Source organism: Malurus melanocephalus, unplaced genomic scaffold (assembly GCF_030028575.1).
Source record: "Malurus melanocephalus ecotype Western Australia unplaced genomic scaffold, MMel_1.1 scaffold_101, whole genome shotgun sequence".
Taxonomy (NCBI): domain Eukaryota; kingdom Metazoa; phylum Chordata; class Aves; order Passeriformes; family Maluridae; genus Malurus; species Malurus melanocephalus.
In genome coordinates this window covers 35,537-44,013 of record NW_026623333.1, presented here as the reverse complement: position 1 = coordinate 44,013, position 8,477 = coordinate 35,537, and positions in this window count along the sequence as shown.

The following is an 8,477-nucleotide window of genomic DNA, read 5'->3' as shown; positions in this document are numbered from 1 at the left end:
AAATTCAACTTCTTTACAAGTATCTCAGGAAATGTGCTTTATTCTGTCAGAGCAATTATGTGTGAAATTACTAAAATTTTAGTAATTTGGGCTTTGTATTTCTGGGTTCTCTTTGTTCAGGAAGGTGTTCAGTGATTAGCATTCTGCATTTCTCTGCAATTAAATTTATCTCAGTTTATATGAAAAAAAAATAAAAATTTGCAAATATTGAGTGTGGGGACTCAGGTTTAACGTAGCAGCAGTCAAGCTGCCAGAGCAGAAAACTTGGGAAAAAGCACTGATAGGGATAGTAAGAAAATAGCTACAGTAATTCTAAGTTGTTTTCACTAAAAATAAAGGCTCATTCTAAGCAAATGTGGAGAAGCACTTTCCAAAGACACTCAAAGGTTCATGTAACTACCAACAGCCAGCTGGTAGCAACATTTCTTTGCCTTATTTCTAATTGAGTTTCCAATCTTTAGTCTGTTTGCAGGGGTGGCAATTTTATCCAAATAGAAATAAACCTACGCTGGTTGCTTTCTTATCCCATATTTTGCCAGCCAATTTGAAAGATTCCTCCACTTAAATCCATTCAGTAACATCCCGAGAGACAACACTGGTCCTAACCACAGCCAGCAGAACACAAGTTTAGGAAAAAATTCTGCAACACAGAAGATCACTCAGAGCCATTTTTGAGTGGTAATTGGTACCAGTGCTGGAAATACTTTCCTATCTGCTCTGTAGGGCAAAGCATATTCAGCTATGAACACTTTGGATAACTAGAGAGCAATGATTGCCATGATGAGTTTCCAAAACTTGATCCTCTCTGCTAGAAAATTATTCTTTTCACTAGAAAAGTTCTTTTCTGGTGAAAAGAACTGCACAGGCCCAGCAAAAGGCACAGGGCTCCAAGATCTGGGCTGCTCTAGCAGAGGCTGTGAGAATCCATTCTCAGAAGTAAAAAAAAAAAACCCCAAAAACAAACAGAACAAAACCCTTCTTAATGAATACAAAAATGTGAAGATAAGATTCTTTTGATTTACAGTGACTTAATTCCCACCAACAGCAGAACAGAATTGATTCTCCTTTCTAGCCAAGCCTTTTTATGGCAATCCATCAAAATGAGGTAGCAATATATAAAGGTCCCTTRCACTGCTGTAGTAGCAGAGAGTGCCCTGGGCCTGAGAATCAGATGTCACACACACACAAATAAGCACAAAATCCCCTGAAGTGCCGATATCTATTTTTATCATCCAAGTATACAAAGAGATAACAGCAGCAGGGCTGAATAAAAATAAAACCATGGCCAGCCTACAGCTGTCCATCCTGCTCATGGTTTTTGATCAGGAAAGCAACTGCAGTGCCTGAATATTTTARGAACTGATGCATAAGCTTGATTTATATGTGAGAATGGAGAGCAGAACTGGAGAAAACTTGAGTTTTGGCAAGGGGACGTAAAATGCAATGTAATATTTATAAATTTAAGTATCACTGGGCTGTCTTTAAGCTGAAGTATGCTATGGCCCCACAAGCTGTGTTTTTTGAGAATTAAATTCATAATTGAAGCAGTKTTTCCAYAGAAGCTTTTTGAAGAAGGATAATGAATATATTTTCTTAAAGTACTAATCATTAAAGTAATTTATCTTTTCACTAGAGTAAAGGATTAAATGGAATGGTTCCACCTGAATTGTAGCCAGCTTTCAGAACTTCCCCCACATTCAGTGAGCATTCTGGCAAGGCCATATGACTGAAAAGAGCAACAYACTGTCAACACTTGGCAAAATAATCTACTATTTTTAGGTTCAGAGTAAACTAAATACRGGCCATGCCTTATTCCAAAGGGAAAATGCCAGGGCAGATAACCCACCTGTTACACATGACCCAAACTGTGCTAAGCCTGCAGGGCTCAGAGCTGGTTCTGTAGCAGAAAGGGTAATTATGAAACACCACATATTTTATAACTGAGTTTGCTCCCAAGTGACGTACACACAGCAGTGCAGATAACTCTGGGTTTGATTTTTTTTCCTTTTCTCTTACATGAGTCAGAATTACACCATCCTTTGATTCATATTGTTGGTGGTGTTTGTTTGGTTTGGTTTCAGTTTTACTGTCTTGGGTCTTGGGAGGTTTTCCTGTTTGCTCTTCTTGTTGTTGTGGTTTTGGGGTTTTTGGTTTATTTTGGGTTGTTTTTTTTTTTTTTAAACACGAATGAAGAAGACTGAGAAGGAATACTGAAGAACTTGCTTCTATGAAATAATACTCTCTAAACAGAAGAATGAAAGGAAAGCCATCACTAAAATGTTTATTTGCTATTCCTTATTAAGGTCACAGGAAGTTTCTTAATGTAGCATGATACTGCCTGCCAGGAAACCTCAGAGTGACCTAATAAATTCAGTGTCATTACAGTGCTGCCATCCAMATATCCTGAGTCTAGCTGGCATTAAGGAGGATGACTAAAACAGTGGGAGGAAGTGAACTTTTACCCCTGAAAAGCAAGTGGAAAAGCACTGGCAATCTGTATTTTTACTGTCTTTTGAGCAGTATTTTATTTTCTGTTTTTTTATTCTTTTTAAAATAAAAACATAGGTCTTTTGTTCAGCAACTCTGATTTGTCTTACAGGGACATGTAGAAGCTTTATCTGAGGCCGAGGTCCCTCTCTGATATCTCACCAAAAAAAGGGAAATGGGCATTTGTTTAAACTGTAGATGTCAATGCAGTACAATTGAGGTATGGGAATTGGTGCAGATGTCAGAAATAAAAAGGGTTTGTAATGTGCAGCTTGTGAGAAGCTGAATGAAAATGTCCATGAGCTCATCCCAGTAATAACATAGAATTTGTCCTTCATAAGCCTGCGCTGACAGTCTTGAGTATATTTGAGCAAAAGTCCCATGCACATCCCAACTAAAATAGAAAGGGATGAAAGCAGAAAAAAGAGTGAGATAATCTGCATATTTGTTGGACATTTGTGGATCCACAAACTAAGATGGCAGAGTGCTGTCACCCAGCACAATCTCTCCCAGCTAAAGTGAAATTAGCACTTGTGCCAGGAGAAAGGGTGTCTCACACAGGTTTGAAGATCATTCTTCTCAGCATACTTATCCACCTCAGAAAATGCTGGTTGGTGGAGTTACAAGACAATTTGAAACAGAGATACTAATCCTAAACTGGGACCAGTTTGCTACCACAAACCTCAGCACAATCCTTACATTAATGTGTAGCAAAGTTTCCAGTTTCTCTCCTCCTCATTCGCAAAAAGAAGCGAAGCTTCAGGGACAAGAACCAAGGAGTGCAGGTGCATATTTTTTAGTATTTAGAGTTTTTACATCTCCACCTGACAAATGCAAACATATAATCTGAAAGAAATCTTCCTGCATTGCATAGGCATAGGCACCAGTACTTTGTGGAACATCTGCCACAAAGACAACACAGGTCTGTATGAGGTTACAACACTTGAGCWCTGCAAGGACAATTTTCTTGCTTCCATTGTATCCCTTTCAARTATTTGAGAAATTACATCATTGTAGAATTGCAGGAGTGAGTGGCAGCTAGAAAGGCCTGAGTAAGCAACTGGCCAACTTCAAATATAATGGGGCATCAAATAAATGTAAGAATCATAGGATAATTCAGGTTGGAAGGGACATCAGAGCAATCCACTAGTCAAAGCAAGATGCTTTTAACCTAACTTGTAAAAATTACCTTAGATACACTGTTGAAGAGCTTAAGAAGACAAACAGAAGCTGTACTATACCTTCTCCCCCCAGAGAAGCACTTAAAATGTATGAACAACACCCATAACCATCCACTTTGATAAAATTCATGTACTGCTGTTACTAGAAATACTTAGAGAAATAATTACTTTTTTCACACAAATGTTCATTAAAAAAGTGTAATTAGTATTTCTATATAAGCAATCTATTCACAATCATATCCTCAAACCTTTTGCTAAAACTACTATTCTTCCACTTGGAAGTACAAATAAATTCAAGCAATCTGTCTAATAACTCACTATATAAAATATCAAGTATTGGAAAGAAAAAAGATACCACCTGTGTTAGGTGTGCAAATTTGGAAGCCCTTGCATAAAATCTATTCACCCTGCCACCAGCACATGGAAGAGGCCTTTATTTACCTTTTTGATGTACAAACAAAGCCTGAGAATGTGTCTCATATCCATTTTTGCATCTTTATATGTATTACTTGCAATAATTCACACTGGCTGAAATGAAGCTGAATCAAAATTCTGATTCAAATTCAAAATTCTGATTTGTTTATCAAAATTCTTTGATAAACACCCCATTTAAATATTTTCAGTCTTAAAAAGGCATGGCAGATGTCAAATAGCTTGAAGACTACTACTAGGTAAGTAATGGCAAACACAAATTAATGGGGCAAAACCCATTCCTGTTTCAGTGTGTTTCAGTATCATGTATAAAGAACACTCACACTTCTAGAAACCTTCAATAAATGAGAAGTACCAAATGTTTTGGAGTAAAAACCTGGAAATTACAATTTTTTAGTTGAGATTTGAGCATTTTTTATAGAACAACATGAACACATCCTTGACCCCATCACTACTCATTAGGACCACGCTTGTGATTTTTCACTGGAAATGAAGGCACTTCAGGATATAATAAATTATTTGCTTAAAGGGGAAAAACACCTCAACCAAACAATCTTACCTTTTTTTCAAAGGATACACCAATAATCCTGCCTGCAAAATCTGTTCTTTCTGTTGTGCTTTTCACAATTATTTCCTGAGTGAATGCTTAGCATTGGGTGTTTGCTCTGGACCTGCCTTCAGCTGTGCTGCTTTTCACGGTGTTTCTGCTCTAACTCAACATGCACACAGCAGGAACACCTCCATGCTGATTTTAAAGTAACAGGTGGTCTTTTACAGTGTTTTTATTGTATAGACACAAGAGGAATATCAAACTGGTGAGTGGTACTGCTGTCACGCAGACAGTCAGGGTGATACTGAAAAAAACAATGCCACCAATTAATTTATGTTTACAGTCAAAAAAGACACATCAAATTGTTTGTAATAATCTGCTGTAGCATTATTACTAATTTGCATCTCACTAGGTAATTAGATGATCATGCAACACACTTGAGTGATAAAGCAAAAGTAGATCATTTATGGGAGAAAAAATACTAGACTGGTAATCAACAATGTGCAATAAATGTGGTCTGCACTGAAGTTTGCCACATCTCATATATCTTTTTTTTTAAATTCCTGGAATATACACACCATTACTGCCCCATTTGGGTGTCCCCCCCAGAAACCACCAGCATTCCTGCCTCTGCACCTGAACAGCTCCTGCCTTGAGAGTCTTTTTGTAGCAGCAATTCAATGAAAAAAAAACCAAAAAAACCCCAAACAAATAAAACCACACATTCAAATGTTCACACACGTACCTCTGCCACAATAAAAACTCCATCATTTTTCCTTCTTCAGCACAGCCCTCTAACTGATCAAGACCAATCTCTTGCAAAGTATCTGTAATGGCAGTTGAAGACATCAAAACCAGGCCTTGCCCATGAATTTTCCATACAGAATTTAACCACATATGTATGGGTTTTTTTAACCACATATAGATGTCACAGAAAAACTTTACCAAAAGAGTAGGATTCCCTGGCTCCAATTTACAGTACCTCTATAACTTGGAGTCTCCTGTGCAAAGAACTCCATGCTTTCAAAAACCCCCAAATGTTGTCAATAAAAATGTCTGATGAGAAACAAAACTGCTTTGAACCTGTATTTCATTTTCTGAGTTTCCATTTTCTCTCTTCCTTTCCACTTTCCCCTTGTATCTATCATCCAGCTTGAGTCTAAAAATCTCATGAACTGAGCAGAGGGCATAAGCAGTCTTCATCTAAATGCAATTCATGAGTGTTTTACAGTGATGAAYTGCAGAGAAGACAAAAACTTCAGTAAAATAACCTTAAATCTTAAACAGGATCAGCATCATCCTGTGGTAACTCTTCGTCATGATGATAAAAAGACATTAACTATATAGTCAAAATAATTATATCATTYGCAATAAAAGGACATTAAGACTGAAATTCTTGGAAATACCATGACAGCTACAATGAAGCACATGCATCATTTCAACATTATTCTTTCCAAATTTTAAGTGTTTCAGATCAGGATGCTTCAGTGTGTTGAATGCAAGTGCCCTATAAATCTAGACAAAAGCTTGTGATACTCTCTTTCCAATCTATCCTCAGTAGTGAAAATACAAGGCAGGGACTGAAAAGAAAAGCTACTGTGGGAATAATTTTTTTGTTTTAATTGTATGTAACACCCAAAATATTCTGTTTTAAAATCAAAATYTTGCTAATGATTAGAAAGTCACCAAGAGTTACGTTGTGCCACTGAATTTTCCTAGAACAGGAAAGGCATTCCTAGGAAGAAGTTTTTCCTCATGGTTGAGAATTGTTTCTTTGCTCTCACCTTAAGAAAAAAAATTGCTTTTAAGATGAAATGGGCAGGATGACAGACTGTGCTGCTTAGAAARTCCTCATGTCTGAACTCCTGATGGGCAAGACCTGAAATGTCTCGTTTCTCAAAGTCAGGGTCCATGGAGTGTGTTCTGTGCTTTGCAGAAGAGRCTCACCACTTCACAGGATCTGACAAAATCTGTGGGGCACAAAGACATCCCAGCAACTTGGAACATTTCAGCAGGTGAATTTCTAGTTTTATTCCAGGAACAGCTACTCATGTGACCTCTGCCTGTGCATAAACACAAGCATGAAAGCTCAAGACTTCACTTGTTTAAGGGTATATTTGAAAAGTTACCTTTTTCCCTCCTCCTAAGAAGAAGAGAACCCACAGGAAACTCACAATTCCTTCCAGTCTCCCTCATTAAACATCTCTTCCTTCCTTGCATCCACACTATATACAAATCTCAAAAGACAATTCCATTTAGTCTGGCAAAGACATGACTTCAAGGCTTTCTGCTTCTGAGCATCAGATTCTGTGAAAATTGAAGGGGTTCTTCAATAAACAGATGTCTCTTCCAAATGCACAATTTATAACTATGCACATCTGTGTCCTTTGTGACAATCACAAGTAGTAACAGCAATCAGATCATTACAAGAGAGTGGGCTGGATAAATATCAAGTGCTGAGATTCAGCCTCCCCGGAAAAAACAAAGACATCTTGCCATTCATTTTTGGTGTTTTTTGTATGAAAACAATTATTCACCCCAAATATAYAACATCTGTATGGATTAAAGAGGAGTAAACATTGGATACTAACTTGTCTCTTCTGCACAWTTCTTTGGAGACAAGAAGGGTGGCAAATAAACTCTTAGAGTATCTACTAAATAATGCATCTTCACATAATTAAGTATATTCTAGTCAGAACCCTTCAGCTCTTAAGATTTTTTCAAAATAATTATCTGAGAAGTCCAATTTGGACAGTGCAGCAGCATGGATTTTACTTTGTTTATTTACACTTATTACTGAATAATTTATCTGATCGGGGCAAAATTATTTTTGAAACTTAAAAGTGCTAAACTATCATGGTTTTCATTACTATACATATTTCTTCACTGACTAAACCATCACCTTTCTACAGTCATAGGATCATTTATTTTACCAGGAAATGGACTCTAGCAATTCACCTTTCACAAGTTTTGCAGAGCATACACCAGGCAGCAGTCAGAAATATCATCCAGTTAAAAATGCCAAAACAGAGGYCAATGCCTGAGAGCTTTTACAATAAGGGAAAGACAGAAGAAACCATCGATGCAATGCCTGAGGGATGTGTTCTGCTGCTCCAATGGCACTCAAACATCCACAATTATAATGCCAATGTTGATGCTGCCTTCCCCTTTTCCTCACTCTACTGCTGCTCCCTCAAATAGTGAGATTTCTCCTAATAACACCTTGCAATCCCATCAGCAGTAACTGCACTAGTGAATGTCACAGTCAGAGAAGCCAAGCATGGAAAAGGTKTTATTAAGAAAGTTATTTTCAGATTGAATTATCACATCTCACAGCCATTTCCCAGTTGAATTCACAGAGTCTAGCAGAAAAAAAGGGAATACTGGTGAATCACACCTGCTCCAAYATTAACTATCTTAGACTGCATGAASTGTTTTTCATAAATKTATTGTCCCTTCAAAGCCAGGTAATAATCTGCAGGGTTTCCCATGCCTAAGGCATAAATAATCCAGATCAGTGGGCTTCAAAGTACATCTTTATTACAAAAGAGCAGAACAAGCRAATGGTGAAAATGTATTTGCTTGCAACCAGCCAAATGCACAGTAGGCAAGAGAATGAAGTAAGTTCTCTTTATTTTCATTATTTTTTTCAAAAACTGTGTTTTGAAGCACGAGATGTTTGCTTGCTGTGCTCAGCCAAGTGGAAATGGCTTAGGAGAGGCTGACAGAGGCTGTGCAAAAGCCATCTCACAAATACCCAGGTCATTCCTCAGCCAAGACATTGGGATTCCCCCCATTCCTCCTGCAGGGCATGAGAGTCAGCCAAA